Source organism: Prionailurus bengalensis, chromosome X, assembly GCF_016509475.1.
Source record: "Prionailurus bengalensis isolate Pbe53 chromosome X, Fcat_Pben_1.1_paternal_pri, whole genome shotgun sequence".
In the NCBI taxonomy this organism is placed as follows: Eukaryota; Metazoa; Chordata; class Mammalia; order Carnivora; family Felidae; genus Prionailurus; species Prionailurus bengalensis.
Window position 1 is genome coordinate 97691024 of NC_057361.1, and position 10977 is coordinate 97702000.

The window sequence follows — 10977 nt, forward strand, 5'->3', positions numbered from 1 at the left end:
ACGTGCAACTCTTGATCTCGGGGTTGTAAGTTTGAGCCCCACGTTGGGTGTAGAGATTACTTTTTAAAAATCTTAAAAAATATATATGGGGTACCTGGATGGCTCAGTCAGTTAAGCGTCTGACTCTTTAAAAAAAATTTTTTTTAATTTTAACGTTCATCTATCTTTCAGAGAGAGAGAGAGAGACAGACAGAGCATGAGCAGGGGAGGGGCAGAGAAAGAGGGAGGCACAGAATCTGAAGCAGGCTCCAGGCTCTGAGCTGTCGGCACAGAGCCCGATGCGGAGCTCAAACCCACAGATCGGGAGATCATGACCTGAGCCGAAGTCGGACACTTAACATACTGAGCCACCCAGGCGCCCCTGCTCGCACAGAGCTTATAATCTACGGGGGAGAGGCAAACAAAAGATGTAGGTAATAAGTACTTCAGGGAGAATATCAAACAGGGAAGGGGAAAAAAGAAGGAATCTGGGGGTGGAGGTGGGTGCAATTGTATTTTATTTTATTTATTTTTACTTTTTAAATATAATTTACTGTCAAGTTGGCTAAAATACAGTGTATACAGTGTGCTCTTGGTTTGGGGGGTAGATATTTTTTTTGAGAGAGAGAGAGAGAGAGAGAGAGAATTCCAAGCAGTCTCTGCACTGTCAGCGAGGAGCCCAGCTTGGGGCTCGAAGCCACAAACCAGGAGATCATGACCTGAGCCGAAATCAAGAGTTGGAGCTTCAACCAACTGAGCCACCTGGGCGCCCCAACATTTCCTTTTCTGTGGCTTACTTCTTTGTAAGAACACAGTACGTAATACATATAACATACAGCATGTGTGTTAATCGACTCTTTATGCCATCCATCAGGCTTGTAGTCAACAGTAGGCCATTGGTAGTTAAGTTTTGGGGGAGTCAAAGGTCACATGGATTTTCAACTTTGTGGGGTTGGCTCCCCTCTCCTCCGCGCCATTCAAGGGTCAACCGTAACAGGGCCATCCTGGCTGCTGGGGTGTGAACAATCTGAAGGAGCCAAGGCTACCAGCGAGGACACCATTCAGGAAGCTGACGCATTCCCTAGTAGGAGATGATGGTGCTTTGGACCGGCGTATTGGCAGTCACGGTGGTGAGAAATGGCCCGGTAATTGGAAGGTAGAGCCACCAGGATTTGAAGCCACCAGGTTGGAGCCATGTAAGAGAAAGAGAGTAGGTTTGGGGGGGAGACCTGAGCTGGGGAAGTAAGTTTGGAAGCTGTCAGGTTACAGATCTGTACACGTGGCCATTGAATGCTTGGAACCTGGCCAATCCAAACTGAGAGGGGCCGTTAAGTATAAAACACACACTAGATTTGTTGGTTTTTTTTTTTTAAGTTTATTTATTTATTTTGAGAGACACAGAGACGGTGCAAGTCGGGAGGGGAAGAGAGAGAGAGAGAGAGAGAGGATCCCAAGCAGGCTCCACGCTGCCCGCGCAGAGCCCAGTGCGGGGCTCGATGCCACGAACTGCGGGATCTCAACATGAGCCGATATCAAGAGTCTGACACTTACCCCACCGAGCCCCCCAGGCGCCCCGTACGCACACTGGACTTCAAAGACAACACAGAAAAAAAACGAAAGTAAAATATCTCACGAATATTTACTTTATATTAATCACACATTGAAACTGCATTTTGGATGGACGGCTTTCCCTTGCCTTTCGAAAGGTCGCGTCCCGCCGCTTGGCTTTTACTAAAAACCTGCGTTGGGACCTCCTTTCGCTAACTGAAAGAAGTCCAAGGATTTTCTCTTTTACCAGACAAGGCAAAAAGGGTGAACACTGCATTTGCTTGGCAGTGAGCTGTTATCGGGGCAGTGCACCCCAAACCGTGAGAGTGGCCCCACCAAGCCCCTTCCCTGGGAGAGCACTCGGCATCTCGGCATCTCGGCATCTCAGCAGCCGTAGCTTTGAGCTGTGTCTGTGAGAATCTGTGCTCTGTCTCCACTTATTTTGTGCATCCATTAGCAAAATGTGTTCTACGGTATCACAAAAGCCCAAGACGGGTTGTTTTGAGGTCTGGGAACACTCAAACCTTTTTCCGTATAAATTAATGGCAATTGCTTCTTTGCTTTATGCCATTTTGGCTTATGACAAATCTCACTTAGGGCAATGTTCTCCTCTAACATAGTGGGCACAACCTGTATTGGGTTAAAGAAAATGCATCGAGGGGCGCTTCCCTGGCTCAGTCGGTAGAGCACGTGACTCTCGATCTCGGGGTTGTGAGTTTAAGATCCACGCTGGGTGTAGAGCTAGCTTACTTTTTAAAAAATCTTAAAGAAAATTATTTTCACCTGTTGTGGGTTTTTTTTTTTAACTGTTTGATCATGTCTAGTAGAAGATTTTTTTTAACTTTTAAAAAACATTTATTTATTTTTAAGAGGGAGAGACAGAGTGTGAGCAGGGAAGGGGCAGAGAGAGAGGGACGCGCAGAATCCGAAGCAGGCTCCAGGCTCTGAGCTGTCCGCACAGAGCCCGACGTGAGGCTGCAACTCACGAGCCGTGAAATCATGACTGAGTCAAAAGTCGGATGCTTAACCAACTGAGCCACCCAGGCGCCCCTAAAGATTTTATTTTTACATAATCCCTATACCAATGTGGGGCTCGAACTTACAACCCCGTGATCAGGAGTCATATGCTCTACTGCCTGAGCTAGCCAGGTGCCCCTTGGCTAATCGAGTTTAAATGATATATGAGGCTCACATTATATTTCTATTGGACAGTGCTAGTACAGATGGAATATAAAGTCATGAACACTGGATAAGATAGACCATCAAGGAGGGGTGCCTGGGTGGCTCAGCCGGTTGAGCATGTGATTCTTGATTTCGGCTCAAGTCCTGATCTTTCAGTTGGGCTCTGTGTTGACAGTGAGGAGCCTGCTTGAGATTCTCTCTCTCTCTCTGCCGCTCCCCTGATCACTCTCTGCCTCTCTCAAAATAAATAAATAAACATTGAAAAAAACAAGACAGATCATCAAGGGATGCAAGAATAGCTAAAGAAGTCCAAAGACTGAGCCTTCAGGCATGCCAACATTCACACACACACACACACACACACACGAATATCTATATCTCTACCTATCCTCTATCATCTATCATCTATGTATATAGTGAATATATATATAGTGTTTATACACACATATACAGTATATAAATATATTTTGTATATATATATATATGCACACATTCAACTTTATTAAGCTACATTTATAAATAATAAAGCACACTTGTTATATATATATTAATATATGTGTATATACATGTAACCATCACCTCATATATATATATTTTTTTAATTGTAGCTTATTCTGAAGGAACCATTCTGAATAGATTCATTGGGGAAGAGAGAGGAACACAAACACCTTGCTCGACAACATACAGCTACTCTTTAATTCAGCGGTTTCAGAAACCATTATTATTTCACTCCAGATAATTCAGCTTCTGAGTTTTGAGAAATCAAAGGCTCTAATTGTTTACACTCGTTTTTGTGAGACTCAGGCCTTATGAGGCCTGTAAGAGTCTGGTTTTGGTTTATTTTGTTTATTTATTCACTTGTTCGTAACTTTTCTCTCAACCCAAGTATCCCTGGGGAGCGAGGAGGATGAGTTTATCCAGCACAAGGCCACTTGCTAAATAGACTGTCCCCACACTTCTGGGGGGGGGGGGAGGTGGTGGCAGGGAGCCATTCGAATAGTCTAGGATGTGATTGGCCTTCTCTAGAATTGCTCAGTAGGGAGGCCCTGATGGTGCATGCATTTAATAAGTATTTCTGAATGTCACAGAAAATGCAGTCACTGGGGAGGACAATGAATTTCAGCGTGACGTTTAGGTGGTAAATACCCCCTATGCATTAATTCCCTGACTATCATGTTTTCATTCTCCTGGTGATCTTTTACAAGCTTTCAGCAGTTCTTGGGCACAGCACGCCATTTTAAAAGGCAGATTACCACATCGTAAGAACAACTATATGAATATGTTCCCTTAGACATCATTGTTCCCAACACTCTCTGGCCTCCTTGTCAGTTACTTATTTACTTTCTTACTTACTTACTTACTTATTTATGCCATTGTTCACTCCAAACTAGCACATACTAGCAATTTACCAGTGTATAATTAACTTTAAACTTTTAGACCAAGGAAATGTCTGAAAACAGACAGTATGTATTTTATTGCTACTATTTTACCAACATGCTTTCTCTATTTTACTTGTTTGTTTATCTATTTATTTATTTTTAAAGAACCATTATTTACAATGCTTATTTATTTTGAGAGAGAGAGACAGCATGAGCAGGGGAGGGAAAGAGAGGGAGGGAGAAAGAGAACCCAGAGCAGGCACCATACTGTCTGCATGGTGCCCCACGATGTGGGTCTGGATCCCACGAACCCTGAGATGGTGACCTGAGCCGAAATCACCAGTCGGATGGTCAGCTGACTGAGTCACCCAGGCGCCCCTCTCTGTGTTCAATTCTGGAAAATTTTATCTACAACGTACACAAAGGCAGAAAGAATAGTACGTATACAGAATCCTCATGTACCCATCACCCAGCTTCGACCGTTACTGGCTTTTTGCTAATCTTGTTTCGTCTACCATCCCCCCCCCCTTTTTTTGCTGTGCTATTTTTTTTAATTTAGCTGAATTCCATATAACATAAAATTAACCATTTTTTAAATTAAAAACTTGGGGGCGCCTGGGTGGCGCAGTCGGTTAAGCGTCCGACTTCAGCCAGGTCACGATCTCGCGGTCCGGGAGTTCGAGCCCCGCGTCAGACTCTGGGCTGATGGCTCAGAGCCTGGAGCCTGTTTCCGATTCTGTGTCTCCCTCTCTCTCTGCCCCTCCCCTGTTCATGCTCTGTCTCTCTCTGTCCCAAAAAAATAAATAAAAAACGTTGAAAAAAAAATAAAATAAAATAAATTAAAAACTTGTGAGGGGCGCCTGGCTGGCTCAGTCGGTAGAGCATGTGACTCCTGATCTCAGGGTCATTGAGTTCAAGCCCCACGTTGGGCACGGAGTCGATGTTAGAAAAATTAATCGCGATAAAAAGCACATACTATAAAATTTACCCTCTTAACCATTTTTTAAAAAAAATGTGTATTTATTTTTGAGAGAGAGAATGTGAGCTGGGGAGGGCCAGAGGGGGGGGGGGCGGACAGGGGATTTGAAGCAGGCTCTGTGCTGACAGCAGAGAGCTTGGTGCGGGGTTTGAACTCACGAACCATGAGATCATGACTTGAGCTGAAGTCAATGCCCAATCAACTGAGCCACCAGGCTCCCCCACCAACTGTAGCCATTTTTAAGTGTGCCATTCAGTAGTGTTAACTATATTCTCATTGTTGTGTGTGTAACAGATTTCTAGAATCTTTTCATCTAGGAAAACTAAAACTCTACGCCCATTGAACAACTCTCCATTCCTTTCCCTTCACCCCCTCAGCCCCTGACAACCACCATTCTACTTTTTGTTCCCATAATTTTGACCACCTAGACGTCTCAAATAAATGGAGTCATACAGTAGGGTGTGTGTGTGTGTGTGTGTGTGTGTGTGTGTGTGAGACTGACTTATTTCACTCCATGTAATGTGTCAAGGTCCATCCACATTATATCATGTGACAGGATTTCCTTCTTTTTTTAAGGTTGAATGATATTCTGCAGTTAATCATTTAAATTCAGTACATTCTCCACCCCCTCTCTCTAATTGCAAAATCTTTTTGTCATCCCAGAAGAACACCTCATACCTGTTAAGTAATTACTCCCCATTTCCCCCTCTGCCACTCCCTAGCAACCACTAACCTGCTTCCTGTCTCTATGGATTTGCCTTTTCTGGGTATTTCATAGAAAAAGAATCATGCAATATTTGATCTTGTGCGTCTGGTTTCTACCATTTAGCACAATGTTTTCAAGGCTCATCCAAGTTGTAACATGTATCAGTAATTCATTCCTTTTTATGGCTGAAGATATTTCATTATGTGGCTGTACCACAATTTTTTTTATCTGTTCATCTACTGATGGACATTTGGGTTGTTTCCATCTTTTGACTGTTACAAATAATGCTGCTCTAAACATTCACATGCAGGTATCTCTATGGACATATGCTTTTATTTCTCTTGGATATGTACCTAGGATTGGAACTGCTTGATTATATGGTAATTCTAGGTTTTTTTGTTTTTTTGGTTTTATTTTTTTTAATGTTTATTTCTGAGACAGAGAGAGACAGAGCATGAGTGGGGGAGGGGAAGAGAGAGAGGGAGACACCGAATCCGAAGCAGGCTCCAGGCTCCAAGCTGTCAGCACAGAGCCTGACGAGGGGCTCGAACTCACAAACCGTGAGATCATGACCTCAGCCGAAGTCGGATGCTTAACCGACTGAGCCACCCAGGCGCCCCCATTCTAGATGTTTTTTAAGTAACATCCACACCCAATGTGGGGCTCAAACTCATGACCCCGAGATCAAGAGTCACATGCTCTACTGATTGAGCCAGTCAGGTGTCCCTGTATGTTGAATTTTTTTTAGGAATTGCCAAACGTTTTTTTGTTTGTTTGTTTGTTTGTTTGTGGTTTTTTTTGGGACAGAGAGAGACAGAGCATGAACGGGGGAGGGGCAGAGAGAGAGGGAGACACAGAATCGGAAACAGGCTCCAGGCTCTGAGCCATCAGCCCAGAGCCTGACGCGGGGCTCGAACTCACGGACCGCGAGATCGTGACCTGGCTGAAGTCGGACGCTCAACCGACTGCGCCACCCAGGCGCCCCCAAACGTTTTTTTTCCATAGCAACAACACCATTTTATATTGCCACTAGCGATGTATGAGGATTTCAATTTCTGCACATCCTGGCCAACACTTGTTACTTTCTTTGGAGGAATGTCTATTCAAGTCCTTTGCCCATTTTTTAATTGCTTGTTTGCCTTTTTCTGGTTGAGTTATAAGAGTTCTTTGTACATTCTGGGGGTGCCTGGGTGGGTCAGGCAGTTAAGCATCCAACTGTGCCTCAGGTCACGATCTCATGGTTCATGAGTTTGAGCCCCGCATCAGGCTCTCTGCTGTCAGCTCAGAGCCGGCTTCGGATCTTCCGCCCTACTCTGTCTCCACCCCTCCCCTACTCGTGTTCTCTCTCTCTCTCTCTCCCTTTCCCTCTTTCTCTCTCTCAAAAATAAATGAACATTAAAACATTTAAAAAATAATTCTTTGTACATTCTGGATACTAAAATCTTATTGGATACATACTTTGCAAACATTTTTCCCATTCGATGGGTTTTCTCTTTACCTTCTTGATGATGTACTTGGATGCACAAAAGTTTTTAATTTTGATGAAGTCCAATTTATCTATTTTTTCTTTTGGCACTCATGCTTTTGGTATCAAATCTAAGAATCCATTGCCAAATCCCAAGTCATAAAGATACATTCTTATGTTTTCTTCTAAGAGTCTTACAGTTTGGGCTCTTCTAGTGAGATCATTGGTTTGAGTTAATTTTTATATATGGAGTGAGGTAGGGGACCAATTTCATTCTTTTGTATGTGGAGATCTGGTTGTCTCAGGACCACTTGGTGAACAGACCATCCCCGCAACCCCCCCCCCCCCCCCGCCGCCATTGAATGGTCTTGGCACTTTCTGTGGTATTTTAGAGCAAATTCTAGGCATCATGTTGTTGCATTTGTAAACACTTCAGTTTGCATCTCGAATCTATGAAGACTGCTTTTTAACATAACCGTCATGCCATGGTCATATGTAATAAAATTAACAATTATTCCTTAATATCATTTAACATCCAGTCCTTGTTCAAAGATTTCCTATTGCCTCAAAATTCTCTTAACGCTGGTTTGATTGAAACAGGACCCAGCAGAGGCCCCTGGCTGGCTCAGTTGATAGAGTATGCGACTCTTGATCTCAGGGTCGTGGGTTTGAGCCCCACGTTGGGTGTAGAGACTAGTTGAAAAAAGAAACAGGATGCAAACAAGTTTCACACATTCAGACACAATTGTTATATAACAGATCGCCTCAAAACTTACTGGCCTAAAAGAACGGCACTTATTGTATGATCTTTCATGGTTTCCGTGGGTCAGGAATTTCAGGAAGAGCTGGGCTAGATGGGCGAGGCTCAGAGGCTCACATGTGACTGTGGTCAGGTGGTGAGCGCAGCTGAAATGGCAGGGGCACCGAAGCAGCAGGGCGCAGGCCAGGGGTCTCGTCACTTCAGATAGTTTCAGGGCCTCTCCGAGTGCCCTCTCCACATGGGCTAGTCCGGGCTTCCTCATCTCATGGTGGCCTCAAGATAGACTGCTTTTTTTTTTTTTTATGTTTATGTATTTATTTTGAGAGAGAGAGAGAGAGTGTGTGCAAGCAGGGGAGGGGCAAAGAGAGAGAGGGAGGGAGAGAAAATCCCAAGCGGGCTCCTCACGGTCAGCACAGAGCCCGACGTGGGGCTTGAACTCATGAACCGTGAGATCATGACCAGAGTTGAAATCAAGAGTCAGACGCTTAACCGACTGAGCCACCCAAACGCCCCTTGACAGACTGCTTATAATGGCAGCCCAGGGCTCTAAAGGGGTCCAAAAGAGCCAGAGAGACAATGTATCACTTTTTATGAGGAGCCTCAGAAGTCACGTTATGTCCCTCTGTCAGTCAAAAACCCACCAGGATTCCAGGAGAAGCAACATAGACCGTTGGCCTCATGGGTGTGCAGCCTGTGCAGAGTGGCATGGGACTCCACACTCAGATCGGGCCCTTGCTTGGTTAATGTTCTTCTGTCATCGTCTTCTTCTTCTTCTTTTTTTTTTTTTTTTCAATTTTTTATGTTTATTTATGTTTGGGTGTGAGGGGTGGGCGGAGAGAGCGCATGAGCAGGGGAGCAGCAGAGAGAGAGAGAGAGACGGAGACAGAATCCGAAGCAGGCTCCAGACTCTGAGCTGTCAGCACAGAGCCCGACGCAGGGCTCGAACCCATGAACTGTGAGCTCCTGACCTGAGCCGAAGTCGTCTGCTCAACCGACTGAGCCACTCAGGTGCCCCTCTACCGTTGTCTTAAATTCAAAACACCTTTTGAGCCAAGGGCCATGTGTTTTCTTTTCTTTTCTTTCTTAAATTTCTTTCTTTCTTTCTCTCTTTTTTTTTTAATTTTTTTTCAACGTTTACTTATTTTTGGGACAGAGAGAGACAGAGCATGAACAGGGGAGGGGCAGAGAGAGAGGGAGACACAGAATCGGAAACAGGCTCCAGGCTCTGAGCCATCAGCCCAGAGCCTGACGCGGGGCTCGAACTCATGGACTGTGAGATGGTGACCTGGCTGAAGTCGGACACTCAACCGACTGCGCCACCCAGGCGCCCCCCTTTCTTTCTTTTTTTTAAAGTAATCTACGCCCAACATGGGGCTCAAACTCAAGATCCTGAGATCAAGAGTCACATGCTCTACCAACTGAGCCAGCCAGGCACCCCCTTTGCAACTCGTGTTCTATCAGTATCTTTTGGAGCTTTTTCCACATGAGTACATACATATATACCTCATTCTTTTTTTTTTCCATGTTTATTTTATTTTTGAGAGAGAGAGAGCACAAGCCGAGGAGGGGTTTGGGGGGGGGCGGACAGAAGATCCGAAGCAGGCTCTGTGCAGGTAGCAAACCGGATGTGCAGGACTCGAACTCACAAACCGTGAGATCACGACCTGAGTCGAAATTGGACGTTTAACTGGCTGAGCCATCCAGGCGCCCCTATACCTCCTTTTTTAAAAAATAACTATAGAGAATTCCTTAGTATGAATGAATCGTGCATGGACGCACGCATTCACTCAGCAAATATTTTTTGAGCACGTGCTGTGTGCCAGGCACTGGTCTAGGGATGGAAGATAGAGCAGTCCCTTATGAACGGATATTTAAGTTGTTTCTAGTACTTGGCTATTACAAACACTGGTACAATGAGCATCTGTAGGCAGGCATCTCAGTTCACCTGTGAGAGTTTCTGGGTGGCATGAATTCATAACTCATAGAAGTGGAATTTCTAGGTCAAGGGCTCAAAGGCATCTCGAGCACTTGAATCTCAGGTTCAATTAGGGTAGATACGTGTGTGATGAAATTGAACGTATTTACTAAGTGTGGAAAGAGATCACCCGATACAATGCCCTACTGGAAGCTGTAGGATTGCCTCTACATTTTCCCTTTACTATGTGAGTATAGTCATGTTCAAATCTTCCTCATCCTCAAGGTCCAGCTTAAATACCTCCTCCTTCAAGGAGCCATCCAGAGACCCTAATCAGGATGCGATGTCACCAGCCTTTCCCTCAAGCATGGTCTTTATTACATACTACCTTGTATCATAAAGACATTGTTTTTTTTTTCCTAAACTTTTTTTTAATGTTTGTTTATTTTTTGAGAGAAAGCGAGTCGGGGAGGGGCAGAGAGAGGGAGACAGAGAGAATCCCAAGCAGGCAGAGCCCGATGCGGGGCCCGAACCCATCAACCACAAGATCATGACCTGAGCCACAGTCGGACGCTTAGCTGACTGGGCCACCCAGGCCCCCCTCACAAATACATTCTTTGCTAGACTTTCACCTTTTTCCTGAAGGCGATGGACAGTGTCTTTGATTCGTCCCGCTTTCTCCCTCAGTGCCTAGCATTAACGCTCAATGTTTGTGTAACTAAACAGAAGCCTGAAAGCGAAAAAGTGAAACCTACAGCCTCAGGAATGAGCGTGGAGCCTGAAAGATGACCAGATGGTGTTTGTGCAGGATCAGTGTGACAAATGCTCCTGATGGCTCACACGGTCCAGCAGAAACTGCCTCCTTGTCCGACAGCATCTCATACCACTTCTTCTTCCTCTGTGTTCCGGCCCCGCTGACCTTTTTATTTTGCTCCCGCCTTCGAATGCACCAAGTCCGCTCCCTTCTCCGGACCGAGTGCCTGTTGTTCCTCCAGCTCTGGAAGGTTCTGCTTCTTGATCTCTGGTGGCTGCTTCTTTTCCACCAAGACTCATCTCTATGTTCA

General features: G+C 44.9%; 1 non-coding gene across 1 annotated transcript; it reads left to right on the top strand.

Annotated features, from left to right (window-relative positions):
- Positions 1-4946: 4946 nt before the first annotated feature.
- TRNAR-CCU lies at positions 4947-5020 on the top strand. The gene has a single exon. It is a non-coding gene; the product is annotated as a tRNA-Arg (tRNA).
- The last annotated feature ends 5957 nt before the right edge of the window (positions 5021-10977 follow it).